This window comes from Halyomorpha halys, unplaced genomic scaffold, assembly GCF_000696795.3.
Source record: "Halyomorpha halys isolate HHAL.00 unplaced genomic scaffold, Hhal_1.1 Scaffold315.1, whole genome shotgun sequence".
Classification (NCBI taxonomy): domain Eukaryota; kingdom Metazoa; phylum Arthropoda; class Insecta; order Hemiptera; family Pentatomidae; genus Halyomorpha; species Halyomorpha halys.
In genome coordinates, this window is record NW_027105587.1 from 434,298 (window position 1) to 460,364 (window position 26,067).

At 30.6% G+C, this 26,067-nt stretch overlaps 1 protein-coding gene across 2 annotated transcripts in view; it reads right to left on the reverse strand.

Moving 5' to 3' along the window:
* Gld (Glucose dehydrogenase) overlaps nt 1-26,067 on the reverse strand; it is a 313,323-nt gene that overhangs the window by 210,496 nt on the left and 76,760 nt on the right. For both annotated transcript variants that reach the window (XM_067052258.1, XM_067052270.1), the window contains exon 2: nt 8,877-8,962. The gene's annotated coding sequence lies outside the window, so the exon portion shown is untranslated. The remainder of the gene's footprint in view (nt 1-8,876; nt 8,963-26,067) is intronic.

Consider the following 26,067-nt stretch of genomic DNA (forward strand, 5'->3'; position numbering starts at 1 on the left):
TTTTTTAAGATTTTGATTGTTTAATACTTATCTGTGAATATACGATAGATCTTTTTGTGTATATATTGTTATTTTATTTAAACCGTTTATTATTTATATTTTATATTTTAATTTTATTCTATTTTTATAAAATAGGAGGAACAAGGAAAGATGTATGTCGCAAGTGTAGTGAAATTAAAATAAAATATTTTGGGGAGCCGGCCTGCTGTCCAGAACAATTACTCAGTTTATTCAAAGGCTTAGCTGGAGAGCTCATAGCAACTATATACGACGGGCTACAATGGAAAGAGCTCAGTTGGTTAACACATGAGAGATCATTGCTTTTCCACAGTTTTTTACAAGTTTGATATTATTCTTTTAACATAAATACCATATTGTTGTTTTAAATTATTGACTTGTTAAAAGCATTGTTTTTGAAGCATATAATTTATTTTTTGTTATTTATATGTTTAAATTAAAATTGCACTCAGGCTTTGACAGACGGATACTTTCCCTATGTCTATGTGTTTTAATTGTTTAAACAGGTCCATTTTTTGTATTTTTTTTTTTTTTTTTTTTTTTTTTTATGAATGAACACACTTGAATAAAAATATTACTTTTCCTTTGTCTACGTGTTTTTGATTATTTAAACAGGTCCATTTTTTTAATTTATTTTTTTTATAAATGAACATATTTAAATAAAAATATTTCTTTTCCTTTGACAGTGTGTTTTTAATTATTTAAATAGATCCATTTCTTTTATTCTTTTTTTTTTTTTTATAAATGAACACATTTAAAAAAAAAATATTTAAAGATATGCAAAATTGGCAGCGAATCTCCTCTCTAAAAAAATACTTCGTTTATTAAAAGGCTCTAATTAAAGAGCTCGTAGCAACTACGATGGGCTACACTGAAAAGAGCTCAGTTGGTTAACATGTGAGGGATCAATGTCATACCTCAGTTTTTTACGAGTTTGATATTATTGTTTCGTTTTTTTTTTTTAACATAAAATTCCATATTGTTATTTTAAATTATTGACTTGTTAACAAAGCATTGTTTTTGAAGCATATAATTTAATATTGAAAGATATGCAATACGAAGAGCCAACACAAAGTAAGGCCTATACTTTCCCATTTCCAGCCACTCAGGTCAAATTTTCCTTCGTCCGACAGCTTCGGTTTTCCATACCCAATAACAGTAAAAAAGTGGCGGACTAGGAAATCAGTTGTCTTTTCTTTTCCTTTTCATTTTTTTTTTTATTTCGTTTGTTCAGCGGAGTCGAACATCGTCGTTATCACTTTCACCTGAAAGTTGTTCAAGTGGTGAAGTCACTTGGAATTTCCACATTCGGGCATGACCAAAGAATCTGGCTCGTTAGTGTGTTTCTTTAGAGGGTCGTACGCATATCATTAAGGCATCTCCAGCATCTGAAATAGGACAAGGAGAGCATTCCCGTCATTGCACTGTTGTATTTATTTGTGTAATTAATTGCCGCCGATATTCCAAGTTTACATGGCTGTAAAAAGAACATTTTAAAGTTTAGACGTACATTTGGAAAGTGAAGTACAGAATTTATCAGAATGCTATCAGACCTTTAGAAATTCTTAATTTTTTAAAAATATTTTAATCCACGTGGTAGGAGAAAAATAATCATAAAAGGACCCATTTAATTTTTTTTCAGGCTTTTTATTCTCAAGTGTTCACGGTCTAGATTTTTTCCCTCTCGAGTGCCGGTACATAAAAAAAAAAAAAAAAAGAAAATTCAGGGAATTTTATGTCCGTTATTTTCATAGCAAACGTTATTAGTAAAACAACTTTATGAAATAAAAAAAATTATATTCAATACATTTACCCTCATTTCCCCAACGAGTTATCAACTTTTTAATCCTAGAACTGAAACGTTCAGGATTTTGTGAATGATGAATTCAGAAAATGGGTTTTTACCTGAGAATCATTTAAAAAAAATTGTCTTTTTTTTTTCCTATGCCAGAGGAGGCATTTCTGTCATTTTGTTTCGTCAGTCCAGTATACTTTAGTTTTGTTCACGTAACTCCTGACTGTAATTAAGCCCGCCGTTGCCGCACATGTAAATATGTGATTGCCGGTCATCTCACAAACTCCAAACAGAACACACTCTAAAGACTCAGCCACTCCTATTCTCTTCAGGTGGTGCCGCAAATAGTCATGTCCAGTAGCCAACCTGAAGCATGCCACTGCCACCGCTCTTGGTATAGTCAATGGAGGGCGCCACTTAGGATCTAGCAATGCCACCCAGTTCTTGCCCCCACATTCTTCTCTACTCCTTTCCTCTGCTTTTTCAGTGATAGCACTTTGGCCATTTCTTTCACTATGTCCATGGTGATAGGAAGAAGCGGCTGTGGTTGGCTAGCCCCTAACCGTGCAAATCGATCCGCCTCCTCATTCCCATGTATACCGCAATGGGCTCGAATCCATACCATTACCAATATTTTAAGTATTTCTCTTTTAATTTCTATAGTTTTCCGGCATGCGAGAATTTTTGCATTAGCCGGGGGATGTCCAGACGCTATTGCCAGCAGTGCTGCCCTAGAATCCGATAACAGAACTATCTTCTTTTCGCTGGTGTGAGTAAGCTTTTCTAAATTTGTGAACAGATTGGAATATATTGGAGAATTCTATCAAAGAAGATGGAAGTACTTCACAACACAGCTCGTTTATTTTCTTCACAGTCTGTCGTATAAGAGTATACTTTCCGATTAATCAATGCAGATTGTTTTTTTGTAACGTTTTTGATGCATTATTTTAATATCACTGCAGTAAGACGTGGATGTGAAGGTTTCAATTCTAGGTAAAAGGGGAAAATTAATTATTCCACAGGAACACACAGGAACCAATCATTTTTTTAAAATTAAAATTTGGTTATTGATTTTTTTTATGGCAATCCACAGCAAAGGTGACGTTTTACTGGTTATCTAGAGGTGACCAACATATTATAAACATGGTGGGGGGTCAAGTTCTTCATTTTGTGGGACCGCCTCTTGATGAAAAAGTCAATGCCCTCGGTCGGATTCGAACCTATAGACCAAGGCCTAACTGTCTGAGCTACGAACGGCCGTATCGCCGATATATCGTATACAATCCACTTTGTATCACACGTAATTATCCTTACGAGAAAAGGCTCGGTTTCCTCCCTAGTAAGCAATGAAGCGCATGCCTCACATCGCTCCAGCTGCTACCATTCACTAACTTCATGAGGTGTCCATAGATCTATCTTTTTTACTGTCGATACATTTGTATTCAGTTGTGCAGCAAGGCTTTTAACTACATCAGCGAAAAGAAGTACTTGAGTGGACATGGAAGATAGATAGGAAAAGGAGTGGAGGGAATGTAAAGGCTAAGACAGGTCAAGATACTAACAACTAAGCCCTCTACTTCTAAAAATAAGTGGCTGCTAGGCCTAAACAGAAATGAACTTCGATTGCTAATAGAAGTTCTTACAGGTCACTGCATACTTAAAGACATCTTACGATTTGTGGAGTAGTTCGCGATGAAACCTGTCACTTGCGTGGTCAGACCCCGAAAGCTGCCCTACAAAGCAGATTTTGACCGGTATGCGTCATTAAGATATAGGCTTCTAGGCTCTGATAGAATCCTAGAAAATGAGGTTTCCTCTATAGATTGGGGGTCCCTTTCAAATTTTATTAAAAATTCAAAAAGGTTCGATATGGAGGAATAAAAGTTATCTAAAAGTCATTCGATTGCTCTGTCTTGGGGCTGGCAAAAAGGACCCACTTGCGAGACTTGTTTGCATGTGCAATCAAATAGAATAATAGTAAATATAAAAAAAAACATAGGATTAATAGCGGATCAATATAATCTGTAAACATAAAGGTAGTAAACAATAAAAGTCCACTAATCTCACTTTGAGTTTTTACAATAATAAAAATGGACATTTCATACCCAATAATACGTCATAAAGAAGTTCTCAATAAGAGATTTTACTACAGCTATTTACGAGACAACGAATAAACCTTTCATACTACGCCGCACTTGTTAAGAAAGAAAGATGAATGGAATGTCGTTTACTAGTTCATTCAAGTGAATTTCTACTTTTTTTTTTAAACCTATTTTTCCTGGCGTGAAATGAAACTGCGATCCACTATTTTTATTAGCATCCGTACATCTATATAAATAATGTAATAATTACAGAACTCGTTGAATAATAAATATTAAAAAACAAGCTAAAGAGAATAAATATAAAATGAAGAAAAACAATCTGCAGTAAAATCAGAATAACAATTATACGATTTAAATAAGATGTGAATAGATGGAAAGAGAGATAATATTTAACATAATTATTGGAGAGCGTCGGGGGTGCGGTCAGTCTTTATCACTCCATACTGACATACATCCAATTTACTAAATGTATAATTATGTAATTATTCAGGGGGTGCGGTCAGAAAAAAAGAACATAAAGAAACAAAAAATTATACATTTATGCCGACGTTTCAAATCCTGGCTAAAACTCCAGGATTCCCTGTTAACCTTCTGAAAACTTGAAACTCAGGTCGAAACGTCGGCATAAATAAATAATCTTTTGTTTATATATGTTCTTTTTGCTGACCGCACTCCCTGACCATCTTCTACAAGTATTAATCTACGGTAAACTATCTACACCTTATTAACATAATTATTATTTTAATTATATTTTAATATTTACGAAAAGTCTATAAATGGACTATATGGAGTCTATATATAGACTCATATAATCAACACTACTCCTTTCGTTTTCCTTTTATATCATTTATTGGATTATTCTTTAAGATTATGATTACTTAGACGATTTTTTTTTTATTATTACCTTTTTGATAATAATAAAAAAATATACCGTTGGTTTATATATTTTCTGTATCTGATGTTTTAAATTTTCGTTTATACTTTTAAATATGTGCATTAGCAGAAATTGTACTTTTTCATTTATTATATTTAGTTTAATTGTTTTTGATCTTTTATTATTTTTTTCTCTTTTTATTTATCATCAGAAGTTAGTAGTTTTATATTATTTTGCATATTCTGTTAATTATTGCTGTTAATTTTTATCTTTTTAAATTCATTATGTTTTCTTTTTATTTTATGACGTTTTATAATTTCATTTTTATTTTGTATTTTACTCTAGGGTTCTAAAGCCTAATGACATGACTAAGGGATCAATCCTAGAATAAATAAAGAATATTATTATTATTATTTTTTTTTATCTTTATTGGAATTTACAACTGTAATAATACAATAGTAAATAGGATGTATGTTATTATGGAGTGATACAGACTTGTAGAGAAAATACCCATTGATAGCACTCTTCTATCAGACATCTTCTTTTCAGGCGCTTCGGAGGATTGTTAGGAATGGCTTACTCTTCCATTCCTAACAATCCTCCAAGGTTAGAAACTAGTGGGTTTGAATGGTTAGGGAGTATTATTATTATAAAAACCAAAATTGAGGTTGTTACCAACAGGCTTTCATTTCATTAAAATAACTGTCTTGTTTTTTGTTCCAATTTTTCCAATCATATTGAACAATATTAGAATAAATCAATTATCGTTTAAAATCGGTAATATAAAATTTTTGAAACTTGTTTTAAAATGTATTTATATTACAAAATTTCTGGACATTTAGTATCTAACTTGTGACATTTGTACTTACGACAAACATATACACACAATTTATTCCTATTGCAATTGGACGTAACACGGAATTAGCGTCAGAAAGAGATTTAAGTATCTTGCGATTTGGAAACCTGGAACAAAATCGATTGATTTATTCATCTCTAATTCAAAGATATATGTAAATCATATGTAAATATGTTCGTATAGAGTGGTGAGTGATGTATACATTATCTTCACTGCTCCTCATTGAATACCTACCAGGCAACTTTTACGGCTTGTTACGGTTCTTTCATTTCTAATAAAATTTACCCATTTCAAATCATAGAAACTTTCAGTAAATCGTATTAGACAGTTCAAATCAGATATTTGATCGAGGGCTCATAATTTGTAACGAAGTAATGTTTCTGGAACAATGGTTGTACAAGGTAGTGATTTTTCCAAGATACAGCCCAATTCCTTCATTTTATAAACGAGGTGTACCCTGGGAAGGTTCCCGAACCCACAGGGTTGTCTCACGACTAATTGAACAAAACAAATAATTATTTACCACGTAACACCTTAATTACTGCGCTATACCTCTCCTTTGGCTTATTTATCTTTACCACTACAACCCATGAAGGGTCTGGGGTTCGGTACTTCGTAAGAAAGTACTGTTTGTTGGACTACGGTTGTGTAATGAGGTGATTTTTTCAAGATCAGATTCAACCAGAGTTATTTTTGAAGTTCATTGTTTTTCTCAAGTTTTCATCCCTTTATTTAAGTACGTGATTTCTTGTAAAATATTTAGGTGCGGGAAAAAATGTATCCAAAAAATCAAAATCCTTTATAAAAAGTATTAGTGACCAATTATTTTTTTTATATATATATAAAAGAATATATAAATTAAGAAACTCATTTATTTAAATATTATTATCAATTTAAAATTTACATTAAACCATTTGACAATTAATATCCAATATACCTTTAAACTTCGTTTCATCATCAATCTCTTTCATTCACTTTAGCCAGTTATCAGCACCAATACTACGTCTAATGTTAGCGTTGGACATTAACAAAAACAATGAAATATATAATATGAATAACAATTAACTAAAAACAATAAAACCGTAATTGTAATTAATTTTAAAATTGGTGTAAAAAACATAGTTATCTGAAAGATTTAGTTATCTATGTATATTTATACGAATGTGATTCAATAATCTGATATTGTATGAATTTTTTAAATTATAAAAAAATTAATTCCAGTTATGAGAAGTTTCATCAAGGAATTTCACATCCCTAATCCGAACATATGATATGTTGACCGCATTGACAACTATCCACGCTGCCTATTTTATGTTTTATTACTGTTTCATAAAATTCATGTTGAATCTATTCGAGCTATTAACGCTTAGTTTATTTGCTTTAGAAGATATCAGAATTATAATTAGTTCTTCAGTATCAAAAAGTTTTGAAACTTTCCTATAAATGTTGTCATTAACTACGAAATCAAATTTCTTTTAGCAACATAAAAGTATACAATTTCTCTATCTTCTCTGCATTACTCTTTCGGTTACTCAACTTCGGGGTTTCTGTTGTACAAAGCGCTTCTAATGTTACCTTAGTTTTATAGTATCTAATTTTTGAGAATATATTCAGTATCTATAAATGCCTATTGTTATCAGGATTGAAATATTCCTATACTAAATATTTTACATGTATAAGATAGTATTCATAATGACTTTTAATTATTCTGGGACTAGCCCCTTTAGAATAATATTTCAGGCATACGACAAGAGTCATAAGTGCCTTGAACTATGATACAAAATAAAAAAAAAAATGAACTTATAGAACACAGTAAAATATAATAAAATACATAAATAAACAACAGTAATTAACAGAGTAAGTGAAATAAACAAGAAAAGAGCTAAAAAAAAACAAAAAAAAAAAACAGATATCATCTCATTAATCATAACTAATTTCTAATAATATAAATGAATGAGGATAAACTAAAAATTAAATAAAAATACATATTAAAAATAAAAAAACAGATGAACTAAAAATTATAGACAGAAGAAACAATTGTTGTTTATATAAATACTTACAAGTATAAAAGAAAAAAAAACATCAAAGGTAGAAAAATAATAATAAATAAATAAGAAAGAAAACAAAATTAATAATAAATAAAATAATAAATCACAAATAAGTTGATGTAACTCTTTATGTATTAATTATATTATTATTAATTATATATTAAACTTAAAATAGTTTCTCTTTATGTATTTTATTTTTTATTTTCTACATTCATTAGTTGTTATCTTGTTCTGTTCTTGGCCCTGATGAAGGCTAGAAACTCAAGCCGAAACGTTGGCACGATTAAATAAGTTACATCAACTTATTTGTGTTTTATTTTGACCGCACCCCCAACCATCTTCTCCTGGTATAAGTCATCCACGGTCAACTATCTCTCATAATTATAAAAATAATAAATCCTCGAACGAATCATAAATCTTAATGCATATAACTAAAACCAATAAAAGAAAAGGAAAAAAATTATTGTATGAGCATACATAGATATCTGCAAGTTCTATATAGATATTGAAAACACATAATAATATTGCATCTATCTTTCTATGAATTTACAATTTTGTTTAAAGCTTTTAATTGTATTTCTGCGGAAATAGGGTGGGTAGTATTTGATTAAAGATGCAGGATTTGAAGGTTGGAAGGGTATTGGAGCAACGAATGAAGGGAGGAATAGAATTCCATAGGGAAGATGAACGGTTAAGGAAAGATCTGCCCGAAGGCTGCGATTCGATGGATAGTTATTTATAAGTCAGGGGACCGTGAACGGGTGTGTACAGAGGAATAAGATTGAAGGAGATCAGAAATGTAAGATGGACGGCGGGATTGGATAACTTGATATAGGAAGGATGTAAGAAAATATTTACGACATAAGGAGGGGTAAAGTCACTTCAACTCTTCATAAAAGCGGGTGACAGTGGCGTCCCTGGGAACACCGAAGATAAAACTTATAAATCAACAAACATCAACTGTTTTAATTTTGCTTCGAATCCCCAGAGACACCCTCGTTAACTGCACTACAATAGTCAAAGTGGAGGAATATTAAGGAAGTAACCAGGAGCCTGCGGAATTTCAAAGGCAGTAGGTAACATAGATAAAATAGTGTATTGCATTTAAAAGCGTGTAAGCTTTTACAGTTCTAAACTATAAAATTGTCACTAAAATACTATAAATTAATTATTTTCGACATACCTGCTTGGATAGAATACAACTTCTACTATTTCTTCTCTCCCTCTGAAAGGTTTGTTTCACTTCAGTAACGTCTTTTGCAAATATCCCTGCAAAAAAAAAAATTAATATTATGAAGAACAATCATATAATACAGGATGGAATGGGGGAAATGCGTAAATCATTTGAAAAATGACGGTATTAGAGCGCCTTGCCCTGAAAACCTTCTCAGTGAGTTCTCTCTTATCTGATACATCTTATCACTCAAAAAGGGGGGATGATATCTTCTTTATTACTGTTTGGGCAATGTTTTTTCGGTTTTAAAACTATAAATCATATTCATTAGAAAAAAACTCATGTTGACATTACTAATTGAGGCAAAAAAAAGTTAAATATTCCAATTTATTTCTTTTCCATAGGGCTTCGCACCTAACCCATTACAGATATTGTTAGTTTTTGTGTGAATAAAAGAAAAAATTTCCTGTTTTGCCAACTTTGGTGGTTGGAATTACAGAAAAATATAAAATGAAGACGATTTTAAGTATATCTAACTTAAAATATGTTTTTTTATAATTTAAATTTACATAAAAATACGTCTAGTAAATGTAAAGTTAGATCACATGATGGCATGATACAGACATATGGAGAAACTACCCATTGGTAGCACTCTAATAACATTTTTACATCAGAAGATCTCGAGGTCATCTTCTATCCAGGCGCCTTTGAGTAAAGAAACGTTGAAGAAGCAAGGTTAGAAACTAGTGGGATTGGGTTTAGGAAGTTTAGAATGGAAGAATTGATATATGGTCGGGCTAGATCGGCTACATTTAGAACACTAAGGTATTTACGGATGATTTTATTTGTGACAAAGTAAGGAGGATGGTGTGAACTTGTGGACTTTTGAAGGATTTTGGATTGTAAGGATGGATACGAGAGGAACTTGAACTGCGTATGTCCAGATAGGCCTTATTCTCATGTAGATTAGTCTTATATTGAATTGGAAGTTTAAACCGTTTGTCTAGTGAGTGTTGTAATAGTTGTAATCGTTTTCTGGAAGTATGATGGGTGTATGTGAGGATTACAACTCGATTGAGCTTCAAATATACTTTGATGTATGTATTTACTATGAATGTCAAGTACTTTTCACGAAATGGTGATGAATAATTTTTACAACTCAACTAAGAGATTGAAACTGAAAAAATTCATTCATCATTTACATGAATCACTAAAACGTAATTTTTATTTACCATCCAATTCTATCTATATAAGAAAAGGCCATGTACGCCTGAAGCATCACGTGTTCATACAAGTGGGTATAGCGTTTAAGGGTAGATATTACGAAGATCTATGTTAAGTTTACGTAACTGAACAGGCTAGACAAAATGGATTGGCAGCTATGGGCATTAGCACTAAGTATAATCAGGTTGAGGGAAAGTCCCCCACCTTTCTCAAATGTTCCCTTCGCGTCATTAAACCTGCAATCTGGCCTAGATATAGCTGATAAGATTCTGCTAATGCCTCCTTGATACGCAGCAGTTATTTTATATTTTTATCTCACTCATTCCTTGTAAACCTTGAGATAAATAGGTCACATATTTGTTTCTAAATTTTTTCTATTAGTCTAATTTTACCATAGGATACAAAAATAAAATTAGGAAATATGAAGTTGGAATGTACAATATGATTAAAGCTGATGAAGGAGCTACAAATCTGCAGCACTTCCAGTGCCATCTTCATTTCAGTCTCCTCAGAAGGTAATCTGGAGTAGATTGGGATGAAAGGTTACAAACTAGTACTTTTTGATCAAGAAGTTTATAATTAAGGTAGAAATATCTATTTCGTATAAAATCTGCAATAAAGTAATATCGAGGTCTTTATGGATAACTTTATTGGTTATATAATAAGAAACCTAATCTTCGGAGGATTTTAGATTGTAGGGATTGGATGCGATAGAAAGTGATTGCTTACCGAAGTAAATTGAATGTTCAGATAATTCGTCATGTAAATGTACGAGCAGTTTCTCGTCGTGTAAGACTTTTATGAGAGTTCAAATATTATTATTTCATAAATGAATTTACAACATCGTATTGTTTATATGATAGTTGATCTAAAAATAAAAAGTTTAAAAGTCAATGAAATTGTGAAAAATAGGATAGTTTGACTTGAATCGGCAACATATGGGACATTGAGGTCCTGATGTTCCATATGTTGCCGATTTGGCCAGAAGCAGATATTAATCCGTCCATGATAAACTTCCCAAACACCCAAACCTACGTGTTTCTAACCTAGCTTCTCCTTCATTACCTAATAATCCTAGTCGTCTGAAAAGAAGATGAAATCACACCTTCCTTTTCATTTCTTTATTTCTTTTATTATTTCATAAAGCGTTTATGAGCTCTTACTCCACCATGGTCATTAAAACTTATCTATAGTTCCTTTAATGTATTCGAATCTATTAATTGTTGTTTAATGTATCGTTAAAAATATCTTAATCCGCATACAGAAACATCAATTTTACTATCAGTACTATTTAATATTTAGAACTCTTACGTTCCTAAGGAATATTAAAATAAATGAATTTTATATAATTAATAAAAATGCCAATTATACAAGCTGAAATTCTTATTAAACATTACATGATTGGTCTATTTTATATTGGGTAAAACAAAACATTATTTAATTGAAATAAAATACTCAACGTTGAATAGAATAAAATACATATCATTGAGTAACATGAAATACATATAAGAGGTGTTTATATTTGCTCGTAAATTAATATGAGAAGATGTTCAAGGGTGCAATCAGCATAACATACACAAATAAACAAAAACATATCTATTTGAGCCGACGTTTCGACCTCAATTTCAGCCCTTTATCCAGCAGATATTCTGTCTAGAGTCTGTCAAGAGAAATACATATCATTGATTAATATTTACATTAATCTATGTTTAGTTCTTTTGAGTTTATGCATAGTTTTAGTGTCATCTCCTATTCCAGTAATGAGTTGCGGCAAGACTAGAAAAAATTATATGTCAGTTTATATATGTAATCCTGTACGGTGTCTAAATTTAATTCAGCGTGCATTTTAGATATTCTAGTGTAATATGGATAATTATTAACAATACTCAGGCATTTTTTTTTCTACAAAATTCTTGTATTTTGTTTATATTAGTTGAACTAGTAAAGCTCCATACGGGGCAGGCATAATTTAAGACGAGTCTTTATATAGTATCAATCTATTTCAACTGGATTTTTATTTTTTATTTAAGTATTGGTACATTTTATATTAAACTTTCCTTGCGTTTTCCAATTTCGAATTTATGTGATGGCTAAATAATACTTTCCTGTCTTAAGTTATTTAAATCTATCATCGATGGAAGGGCCGTCGTTTAGTGAAAATGGTGGCTTCTGTTTTATCAATATTTAAAATCAATATCCTCATTTTTTAAAGTATTTAGATTTTTTTTTTTAGAAACATGTTTTAGCCTATTAAAAATTGTGTCAGCATGGTATGAAGAGGGGTGTCATCGGCAAAAAAGAATATATCAACATTTTTAAATTTTGGATAATCATTTATGAAGAGTATAGTATGGGATTTACACAGGAACCCTGTGGGAGTCCGGCAATAGTATGATACGTTGGGAGGCTATGTTATTAACTGAAACGAAAAACAACCGATTTAAATTCATTAATTTGAAAATCAGTACTATATTGGGTTAATTGAAATTTTATATGTGATGTCTATCTATATCATATATATATTGAATATTTTGAAAATGAACTTACTTTAAATAATTTACAGATATTATGTTTGTTTTGTTTTTATATTAGAGGTACAATTTTATAATTGGAAGAAACCTGTATTGAAAAAAATATAAGTCTTTAATACAACTACTTTGAAGACTCAAATAATGCAGCTTGGTGAAGGTACAAGAAAAGGGTGCATAGTCGTTTCTTGTTCAGTATCGTTCGAGTTCTCTTCTTTAGTGTTTGTAAGAATGCAGTCAAGCATAACTTTTTTCTATTCTTGGTTTTGTGTGTGTGAGTGAATGTGAGGGGGAAGTGATATACATACATAACTCCTTTGGATTCTATTTAGATCATTGTGCCATTATTTTTTATATAAATAATTTTGCCAAGTTCAAGATTGATTAAAAATTCAAAATCATAAGTCATAATTATTCTCACAGCTAATTATACTGAACAAGTTGATATAGTATCTGGAATTACTAGAGTGACCACATTCCTACAAGAGGACTGCTTGAAGTAGGATAGGTCTGAGCAATAGGAAGTTCTATTCTGAATCATCAAGAACCAGGTTTATGTCACTTCCAAGACGCAGGATTTTTATCTCACCATAGACATTATTATAGTAATGCATAAGAGAACTGGTTGGTCGACTATGGAAGTAGCAATTTGAATTCAGAGTTTCTTTGGGGGAGAAAAAAAAAATGTTTCGATGTAAATTTTCGAACATTGTGACTATAAATAAATTTTACGATAGTTATTGTAACGGTAATTTAGTATGCCCTTCGTAATTTAAGGTTTTAAAGGTTAAGTTATTAAAAGTTAGGAATGTGTGTGTGGAAATAGTCTTGATCATTTTACCTAGAAAAATGAAATCCATTTTGGTAACTAAAATGAATGTTATGATGATAATGCCTCAATTATAAATGCCTCGATTATGATGACATATTCTTATGGGAAATTGAATTGTGAAACGATTTTGTTTTTTACATTTTTTCGATTTTCCGCAAATCACAAAAAACCGCTAAAAATATTTTATGGTTTTTGACGATTTAGGCCTTCGACAAACTGTTTGATATGAATTCGTGTTACAATGTGATTTACGGTCGGAATAAAAATAAAGAAAAAAAAATAAAGGTATATTATTATCATTAGTTCTCATTTTTGAATTAGCAATATTTCAGTTTAGATACAGTTTTAATTTTAAAATCGTATAGAGGTTTCTACCAACACAACGCCTGAATAATTAAAAGTATAACAAATAAATATTTCATTTGATGTTATTTTGGTACCGACCGATATGTGTTCATCTTAATAAAAAAAAAACACGATTATGGGTACTGAAAAAATTAGGCTAATTTATATTATTTGAATTCCTATCCAATCATTACAATCCAAAATCCTTCGTAAAATGCTCAATGTCCCTTACTTTATCACAAGTGAAAACAACGTACGCTCAAAGAAGTTGAAATTTTACAATTTAACCCCAATTATCTGATCAATTAATTTAATTCTGCATTTCACTACACCTATGGTCCTAATATATGTTGAAAAACAACTTATGCTTACGGTTTAGCAACTATAACCTTTTACGATGAAAATTCACCGAAGCCATTAGTCTGTCACTGTTTACCTGAGAAATGCAAATATTGACTGTGTCTCTGTTTAGCGATCCTCATTCCATGACAAATATTTTTAAATTAATTTATTATGATTTTTGAATAAATAATTTTCCGATGCCATTTAGCGAGGAGTCATATTGGTGATAATCCAGGTACATCCAGTGGTCCGCAGACCACCTGTTGGGAAACATTGTATTAGCGTAAAGGATTACAGGTAGGTAAATATCTTTTAAATCCTTAATGCACCTCTCTTTGTCACAAATAAAATCATCCATATAAATCTTAATGTTCTATATTTAAGCGATCTAGCCCGAACCAGACATCTGTCTTTCCATTCCCGAACCCACTAGTTTCTAACCTTGCTTCCTCTTCCACTTTTCTTAACTATCCTCAAAGGCGCCTGAATAGAAGATGGCCTCCAGACCTTCTTAAGTTGAAATGTTATTACAGTGCTACCAATGGGTAGTTTCTCTACATGCCTGTAGTTGTAAATCTTAATAAATAAATTTTTAAAAAAAATTCATACAAAGGGAAACAAGAATTTATAATTATGCTTATTTGTCTGATCAAATTTCACGTTTTCTTAAACTTAAGTTAGTTTTAAAAAAAAAAAATTAGAATTAACTTTCACTTATCTAAACATATGCCTTTGACTGAAAGCTGCATAGTTTCTTAATCCAATAAAACCGGCCTAATATATAAGGAAATGGTAGGCGTTTTAAATAAACGTTTTGAAAAGCAATAGTTGATAGCAGTTTGGTTAGGGCAATCAAAAAGGGCGTGTACAGGTGTAAACGTATAATCTCAGCATATGTTTTTTTTTTTTTTGTTCAATGCCGTTTTTCGTTGGCTGCGTCTTTCTTTGTGGTAGGTTGTTTCTGAGGTTTATGATTCGAATTTGATACGAATATGTGTTGTTAAAGCAACCTCAAATTAACGAAGTCTATTTTGAAGAGAAGCTTTAGAGAACAAAAAAGTAACAGACTGGCTCGGAATAGAAACATTTATTTGGTCTAACCAACAATAGAAAACATTTTTTATTTATTTATTTATTGATATTTACAACTGTATAAAAAATACAACAAGTACATGACATAATGACATAATGATACAGCATGTAGAGAAACTACCCAGTAGTAGAATTCTAAAAACATTTTGCAATATAAGGTCACGAGGCCATCTTCTTTTCAGGTTCCTCTAGAAGCAAGGTTAGAAACTAGTGGGTTTGGGTATAGAAAACATTAACGTAAAAATAAAATAAACGAGTTAGAGATAAAATAAAGAACATAAATTAAAATAAAAGTGTTTCTCAAGATAAACTGAGATGAATAAACTGAAATGAATAGAATTGAAAAAATTACAAAATTAATAAATTTATGAAATAAAATACTATATGACGACTCCGGTAGGTCAGAAGATCTTTCAAAATTAAAATTGGTCCAAAGTTTGTGGGCCCACGTCCATACCATCTCACAAATGCATTCAGTATTCAAACCTTGTTCAAATTAATCACCACAATGCTATGCATAAACGCAGTGTATAAACAGCATTTGTTAAAGTCACCTCAAATTGACGATATCTTTCTGAAGGATAGCTTTAAAAAAGAATAAAACAAGCTGGCTCAGATTATAAACATTTATTTTTCTAAGTTAACAATTGGAAGCAAAAAATAAAATCAAAATAAAATAAAGAACAAAATTAAAATAAATTGAAACGAAATAATAAACAAAATTAATAATGTAAAATAAAATATTGCTGAACGACTCGGATGTGTCCTGAAGAGAAAATTGTCCGCTCCGAAAGGTCAGAAAAAATGTTTTCAAGTCTAATTGTTCAAACGTTGGGGGGCCCAGTTCTATACGGCGCTCTAATAACAATTTACGTAAAGAGGGTCTGGTGATGATAGTACAAGAGCCGGGAAGAAAAAAAGGCAGTTATCTCACCCCAATTTTTGATTACTTTAATGAAACTTATGTATGATTACTAGTCAAAACTGATGAGTCTGTCAAGTATAGGTAGGGCGAATAAAAAGTGGCGGCTGATTCAAAACCTTAAAAAACATTAATTTTTCATTCGGAGCTCTATATCTTAAAACTACCAACAACACTAGAAAATCTAAGAGAACATTGTTTAAATAAAAGTGAATTTGCTGAAACATTAGCCCTAAAAGAGGTATTTACGTCCAATAGTTCTCGAGATATAGCTTTTTAAAAAGCAAAATTTCTTAGAAATCATCTGAAAGATTAGTAGTTTAATTTATTTTGAGAAATCGATATCTCAGGAACTATGAGACGTACACATGTCTATTAGCACTCAAATTAAAGCTAGTTTAATGAACTGTAAAGAAGTTAATGACCTTTATTAATTATTTATTTATTAATTACCTTAGCTGCAGTAATGTGGCATTGGGTTTGGCGTAATCTTTACTAGTATAATTAAAGTCAGTGAAGTAACTGCTAATTTAACGATCACATGTACACGCCTTGACAGAGAACTATTGTGCACATTCAGTTATTGCGGCAAAAGTATTGACATTACTACAATCATGACAGCATTGACTATCAAGACAGTTTTATTGTCGGACTGGGTGTGGCGTGTTAATAATTCAAGTAATATTACAAGAGCCGGGAAGAAAATAAGGCAGTTATCTCACCCCAATTTTTGATTACTTCAATAAAAACTATGTATAATTACTAGTAAAAATTGATGAGTCTGCCGAGTATAGGTAGGGGGATTAAAAAATAACGACTGTTTCAAAACTTTAAAAAAACATTGATTTTTCATTCGGAGCTCAATATCTTAAAACTACTAACACCAATAGAGAATCTAAGAGAACATTATTTAAAGAAGAGTAAATTTTCTGAAATATTAGCCCTAAAAGAGCTATTTACGTCCAATAGTTCTTGAGATATAGCTTTTTAAAAAGCAAAATTTCTTAAAAATCTACTGAAAGATTAGTAGTTAGTTAATTTATTTTGAGAAATATATATCTCAGGAACTATGTGACGTACAGATGTCTACTAGCACTCAAATTAAAGCTAGTTTAATGAACTATAACGAAGTTAATGACCTTTACCTTCGTAAGAATAGTAGTTTTCATGATATTTGCTAAAATAAATTGATTTATAGTTGTTCGGACAGTAATTTTGATTTTTGAAAAACTTCATTTCAGAAACCATTGGACATACAGATGTCTGCCAGCGCTCAAATTAAAGCTAGTTAAAGTTAGTTTACTACAAAATAGTTAATTATGTTTATCTTTGTAGGAGTAGTAGTTTTTATGATATTTGACAAAATAAACTCATAAAATGTTAATTTCTAGTTGTTCGTATAAAATGTTGGATTTCTGTAAAAATATATTTCTAGATCTATAAGACGTACATATGACTGTCAACACTCAAATTAAAGGAAATTTAACTTACTATAAAGTAGTTTATGACACTTATCTTCGTAGGGGTAGTAGTTTTTATGATATTCACATATGAATATAAATTTGGTAAATGAAAATTTGTCTGAACAAGTATAAATCAATTTATTTTAGCAAATTTCATGTAAACTCTTATTTTTTAGTAAATTTAACTAGCTTTAATTTGAGTGCTAATAGACATCTGTACGTCAAATGGCTATTGAGATATAAATTTTTCAAAATAAATTCACTAACTAATGATCTATCAGTACGTCCCATACAACATTTTTATTAAATATTGCTTTTTAAAAAGCTATATCTCGAAAACTATTTAACGTAAATAACTCTATTAGGGCTCATATTTTAGCAAATTTACTCTTAGGTTTTCTTGTGTTGTACCTACTTTTTATGATATAGAGGTCCGAATGAAAAGTTTTTTTTTTTTTATTGCTATGAAACAGCTGCAATTTTTTATTGCCCCTACCTGTACTTGGCAGACTCATCAATTTAGACTAGTTATTATACATAGTTTTCATTAAAGTAATAACAAATTGAGGTGAGATAACTGCCTTTTTTCTCCTCTAGGGCTCTTGTACTATGATATCTGGCCAACTATAAATAGCGGGAAGGCAACTGTATTAAGCCCTATATTGTTGTATGGTTGTTAGGCAAAATAATCCTTACAGACCGTTATTTCAGAATATGAAAATTAAAACAAAAATATAAATAAATCTTCTTCTTTTAAAACAAAAACCAACTTCTTACAAACTAAAAATGTAATCAAATGAAAACTACGTATATTAACAAATTAATATTAAATGTGACGTTAACACTATTATTCAAAAATAAAATAAACTTCTCAGATATGATATAATTCATTGAGACAGGGTCTGGTAACAAAATTAGACAACACAATGGCGCTTGACCAGCTGATTTTAATCCGTAGAATGTTTATCGTTGCGAGGCAAATACTCCCAAATCACTGTTATTCCTGCCTTTAAATATTACAATACAAGCATAAATACATCTCTTATTTTTTTAAAGTTAAGACGAACTTCTAACGAAAATAATACAGATAAAAATAAAATGTAATTAAATGAAATACTACGACTATTTACAAAATAATAATGTAATTTTACCTAGATATAAAAAATGTTTATTATAAAATAAATTTGTAATTTATTAGTTTTTTTAAACTTATTTATTTGTTTTTTTTTGTTTAATTTTTCTACTGTTGTAACTATTTATTTTTTCTATATTTCAAGTTATTGATAATTTTGGTTTAATTTGTGTAACGGATTGAACATGTGTTAAGGATGAATAGAGAAGGGAGGTATGAGAGAATTAAATAGAGAGAAATGCTTAGATAGGGATGAGAAAAAAAAAGGGGGGAAAATAAATAAGGAATATGCAATTTTTTTGAGAAGAAGAAGGTGGGAAAAATATATAAAAATAGTTTAAAAAAATAATATCTGAAATATATTTTATTTTGTTTATAGTTAATAATTGTTTAAATAAAGAAAAGTTAGAAAACAAATTGTATCATTGATTAACATGTATTAATGTTTATATATCCAATCATGGATTAATAAGTATGCTGTTTGTTGAAGAAACCCGATCAATTTAGGATTGCCGAATAAAGCATTTCTCTATAAGTATTAAGGGGAATACATAAGATAAAAAATGTTTTTTCTTTGTTAATTACATGTTAGTATTTACATTACATCTAATAAGACTGTTCGGTATTTTATTGTAACAGTGCAATATATTTAGGCAACATTACTGGTTAAATGAAGCATTTTTCTCTTTACAATCCCCAGTTGGCCTGGAATTGGAATAAAGTTATGTTCTTCACTAACGCTACCTTACATTCTAACTGACTTCATAAAAAAACTTATCTTTGATTTGTTCATATGGATGATGTTCGCTACATGAAAACAACAGCAATTAACGTAAAAGCTGTTGACGATTTCACAAAGTCACTCTAGATCCGAGTCATTAGACATAATTAGCCAGTATTTAGAGAAACAAGCACAGTTTTGAAATATCACTTCAACAGATTTTCCGTTCCAATAACAGATATAAAATGAATTCTGCAACAGAAAGTTATCCACTAAACGGCGGATCGGACATAGTGCTAGTGTGGAGTTTTCAGGTGTTTCGAGATAGTCTAATGTGAAACATAACAAGCAAAAAGATGAACTCAAGGACAAAATTTTGGAGTGAGCTGTCAGGAACAGTAACCTAGTTTTACAATTGCCCTCCTAGACATTTCGACTTCACGTAGATCCGGGTTCTATTAATAAAACGAGAGTTCACTCTCGTTGCTCTAGATCTCCGTATCTTTTGAAGGTTATGCACTATACCGCTATGTCACTAAACGGGTTTCTGTCAGTGCACATGCAATAATATTTATAGGTGCCTGCTATTCAAAAAAACGCAATTTTATTATATTTTTCTATGCATCATTTAACAGAATATCATAAATTAGAAAAATGTTTTTCTTAAAATTTATTTATTGATATTCACAACTCTATTAGAAAATATAAAACAAATAAATTTTATGTAACTTATACATCCCAAACTCTCAAATCCCATATCGAAATCCCCAAAGAATGATGTCGAAGTTAGAGAAATAAAATAAATCCCATCAAAACACCTTTACCCTTCGTCGTAAACCTACCGACTGCCCTATAGTATTCTTTAATAATGCTGCTCTTACCCCAGTCCAACAGATCTGCTACCTTAGACGACATCTGTACAATCAGCCAAATTGGAATCCTCACACAAGGCTGAAAATACAGGAACTGCACGTAAATTCCGATTATCACAGCACTTACTGGACAAACCGTCTAAACATCCAATCCATTACAAAAGACTGATCTACATGAAAATTATAAGGCCTATCTAGACAAAGGCTAGAGTTGAGCTTTGAGGCTCCACTAAACCTTCGAATTCCTCTCGTATCCAATCCTTCGTAAAATCCTTAATGCTCCTTACTTTGTCACAAACAAAATAATCCATATGTAACCGATCTAGCCCGAACCAGATCAATCCTTCCATTATAAACTCCATAACCACTCAAACCCAGTAGTTTCTAACCTTGCTTCCTCTTCCATTCCTGACAATTCTCCAAGGCGCCTCAACCTAATGTAAAAATGAAGGCCTCGAGACCTAATGTAAAAATAATTTTAGAGTGCTACCAATAAAATATACCAATGGGTAGATTTCTACATGCCTGTAGCTTACCATTAGGATCAAATTGACTAGATGTATTATTATGCAGAGTTGAACATGTCAATAAATAAATTTAAAAAAAAAAATGTTAGTAATACAACGGCATGATGCAGACATGTAGAGAATCTACGCATTGACAGATCTCCAATAACATTTCTGGACCAGAAGATCTCCAGACTATCGTATTTTAAGATGCCTATGAGAATTATCAGGCATCGAAAGAGAAGCCATGTTAGAAACAAAAAGGTTTATGTGGTTAGGAAGTTTATCATGGTAGGATTGGTATCTGATTCTGGCAACATAGAGATGGATTAGAGTCCAGATGGATGACTTGATTTTTGAAAAAGTAAGGAGCATTGAGGATTTTACGAAGGATTTTGGATTGTGAGAGATACGAGAGGAATTCTATGGTTAGGTAGAGCCCCAAAGTCAAACTACATATTTCCAGATAGGCCTTTAAAGTCATGTATATGAGTCTTTTGTAATTAGTTGGAAGTTTAGACCATTTTTCTGATTAAGGGTTATTATAGTCGGAATCGACAAGCAGATTCCTTTCTTTTCAGTCTTGCATGAAAAGAATATGTCCCCTGAGAAAAAAATTAAACCTTAAATATTGATATAAAAGTTATTTCCCATTATTGAAAGAAATGATTGAGGCAAGCATCATTGCCAGTATGGAACGAGTTGGAATGATTTTTTTTAATGAATTAAGGAACGGAATGAACCATCCATCACTTAAACCTTTAAAAAAATTCTGAACACAAAAGTGATAACCGTTCGGAATTATAAAGTAGATTTCATATACCAGAATGTTTCACCTAATTTGAATTTTTTTCGAAATGATTCTTAACTCAGAATTTAGGAAGAATTTCTGTGAAATACGCATATTACTGATTGAATGGGTTTACTAATGATAATTTTGGATTAGTATATATACTTTTTTGGATGTCGAATAATTTACGATGATTCCAGATACGAAGAGCGGCATTTCGAAAGTAGAGAGGAATCCTGCAAAGCATTGAAGATTGCGCAAAACAGCCTCATCTTTTTAATTGAGTCTAACTGCTCTCAGATTGCAAAGCGTAAAGCTGCTAATAGTTATAACTGTTATAAACGGCGCAAAGAGTTCCCCGTGCCATTTTGACATTAAATTGTCAATTAGTGTTGGTAAATCATAATTCAGACTGAACGTACATATGTTTCTAGTGACGTATAGTCGGTTTATTTTTTGGTCTACTTACTCATTATTAACCAATCTTATTCTTTATAGACATAAATATGTTCAAGACAATTTTTATATATTTTTTAAAAAATTTACCTTACGTGTTTTTATTTTTATATGTATCACTTTTTACAATTTTCTATTTATTACTTTTATTTAAATGTATTAATTTTTGTATGCATATATATATCCATGAACATGGCCATATAGGATTTACATATATATATATATATATATATATATATATAAGTTACGATGGGTCTAGCGAAAAAGAGAAATCACACTCAAAGTCTCAGTATATATATATATGGGCAGAATAGCCTGCAATAAAAATTATAAATTAATGTGAGGAGAAGATTTGTATTAAAGATGTCCTTGAAGATGGCTGGAATAGCCGAAACGTTGGACTAATAAGAAATAAAGTGTTGAGACAGTATTGGATACAATTTGTGGTTTTATTCAATAAATAATTACCTTGTCTCAAAAAATTTTGAAATAATATTATTAAAGAAATATTACTTTTGCGAGATTATTGATTGACCGTGTGTAAAGATGAAAGGAATATGGTCCGGGAGCGGTAAAAAAAAAAACTCAAATAGTAGAAATATACTATTTATATATAGCAGCCCCAGATTTTTGTTTTGACTGCCGTCAAAATAGCCCTGAAGAAGCCCTGCAACGTGGGGCGAAACGTTGGCTCATTAAAATAGTTTATTTCTACTATTTGAGTTGTTTTTTTTTACCGCACCCGGACCATATTCCTTTCAAATATTACTTTTATTTTATTTGATTCAGTTTATATCCATTAAATATGTACTTATTAGATGATAATGCAGAAAATCATTTTTTTAGAGTGAAACAAAGTTGATATTAGTTTTTAACACCTCAAGACACCCTTAAAGAGGAATTTTTCAAAAATATAGAAAAATTAAATTTGTACAAAAAATTTGGCCTTACATGACTTTTATTTCTTTTAAAAACCATAAACGATAGAGAACAGTGATATACACAACTTATGTATACATATTTTTTTCTCTTGACTCCTTAGAAACAGTCCATTTATGACTGATTTAGTAGAGTTTTACTTTTATACAAATTAATAATTTATCACGCTGACAAGCATATACATAAAGTATAAACAAAGGAATCTTTTTAGCTATCCAATTATTATTAATTTGGATCATATCTGCCTTTCTACTAGTCGGATTCAAGTGATTTTTTTTTAATTTTTAAATGAAAACATAAATAAAATTATTTAGGAAATTTTAAATAATTATAGACATCATATAGATTTATTTATTTTTTTTATTTATTTAATGTGATTTACAACTGTACAAGTAATAAATACAATAAGTAAATATGTTGTATGTTTCATTTATACTTGAAAATCTTGGGAAGGAACCACCTATTGGTGGTACTTCAAGCATTAATTTAAATTAGAAGGTCCCATGGCCATCTTCTTTTCAGACGCCTCGGAGGATTATCAGGGATTGTTAAGGATGGAAGATTAAGAATTAATGGGTTAGGATGGGTAAGGAGTTTGGAATGAAATGACGCATATCTTTTTTGGGCCAAATCTGCAACGAATGGGATGTTAAGGTCTTTGTGGATTAGTTTATTTGTAACGTAATAAGGAGCATCAAGGATTTTGGATTGTAAGGATTGGATGCGGGAGGAATTTGATGGTTTGATAGAGCCCCAGAGCTCAATTCCCTATATCCAAATTGGTTTGACTATCGTAGTGTATACTAATATTTTCATATAGATTTAATTTTTAAATATATAATATAAAACTATTCAAATATTATTTTTACTAGGTATCGGTTAGGATTAAGGCAGTAGCTGAGATACCTTTTCTAAAGCTGTTAAGATATTAAACACTATCATGAAGTAGAACTTTTACAAATTGTTGATAAAGTTATAAACAATGTGCATATGAATAAAGATTTTTTGTGATTTTTTAAAAAAAGTATTAGGTAATTGAATTCTATGAATTCATCACATATATAATATATAATATGATATATATAGTAATAATAATAATAATATAATATGATATATCTTTTTTGTTATATTTTCATTAAATAGATCATTTGACAATTTTTTTTTCTACCTGCTTACTCTACTAGTGGTGAAAACTATTGACGAAACATGTTTGCTCTGATTTTCCATGAAAGCGGCTTTTCATGTATGAGCAAAACTGAAAAAAAAGGAAGAATCCATGATCTTTTAGACTTTCCAAAAGACTGACAATGAGCTAAAAAATCAAAACAGGCGTTTTCCCCCCTAAAATGTCCGCCAATTTCACGGCTTAGTGATTTACTCGGTATAATCTCAGCGATTCAGAAGTCTACATAAACGCCCTGCCTTAAATTACCCAGAGCCGCGAAATATGTGTGTTGGATCCCAAGATTCGACAAGATGGAAGAAAAAAAATTTTTTTTCTTACAGATTGAGATGTCAACAGATGGGGGACAGATTTCGAAACATCAATTATTCTTAATGACCGTACTGCCGTACTGAAAAAAAAATTGTTTGCTGTTTGCAACTCATCGAGAAGGGTGAGGGTCATTATTATCCATGCTTGGTGCACATGTCAAAGTCACTTTTCCATAATTCGATTCGTTTCGGACCATTTTCCTTTGGTTGCCCAGTTTATGCGTTGAGGTCACAATGGTATCCCGCACTAACCAACATTTTTTTCTGGACCTTTAACCAATTCTGTACAGCTTCTATTATTACTATTTTACCTTAAGGAGACCCAGTAATACAGGTACATATGAGAAGAGTAGAAAATATAATTTTTTATAATAAGAACTTGTGAATAACAGGTACTCTTCCACGTTTTAATTATTTTATTAAAAACACTAAAAATGTTTCGGGGGTGTCACCCGATCATCAGGAATCTGATTTAAATATATTTAAAATTACACTTGTGTTATCCTTATAAATCTTACAACACTAACAATAACATATTGTTGTCAATAATATAAATAATAATAATTAAACATATATTATAAATAAGGAGATCTGAAATACCTTCCTGAAACCTTGAAATAAATTAGGCAATTATTTCAACAGAATAAAAGATAAAAAAAATGTTTCTTGGAGGTATTTCAGATTACCTTATTTATAATATCTTGGTAATTTTAATTATTAATATTTATTTAATAAATAATTACCTTGTCTCAAGAAATTGAAATAATATAATTAAAATTAATATTTATATTATTGACAACAATACAACAATAAGTTGTTGTTTGCATTGTAAGAGTAATAAGGAACACAAAAGGTAATTTTATTAAAATATGTTTTTTGTGCTCTGGGGCTCTACCAAACCATCAAATTCCTCCCGCATCCAATCCTTACGATCCAAAATCCTACGTAAAATCCTTGATACTCCTTATTACGTTACAAATAAACTCGTCCACAAAGACTTTAACATCTCATTCGTTGAAGATTTGGCCCAAATCAGATATGTGTCTTTTCATTCCAAACTCCTTAGCCATCCTAACCCATTATTTTAGTTCATAATCTCTCATCCTTAACAATCCCTGATAATCCTCCGAAGTGTCTGAAAAATAGATGGCCACAGGATCTTCAAATTTAAATTAATGTATGAAGTACTAGCAATGGGTAGTTCCTTCCTAATATTTTCAAGTGTAAATGAAACATTCCACATATTTACTTATTGTATTTATTATTTTGTACAGATGTAAATTACATTAGATAAATACAAAAAAAAAAGATGTTTTAATCCGATATCTGAAGATGGGGTGATAATCCCGAAACGTTGTTATTGTTTTTAATGTAATATATATATAAATTTCTTATAAACCTCTTCTTCATCTGAACTATCAGTTTTTTACCAGTGTGCAGATCTCACAATATTTTAATGTAATATATATATTAATTTCTTATAAACCTCTTCTTCATCTGAACTATCAGTTTTTTACCAGTGTGCAGATCTCACAATTTTTT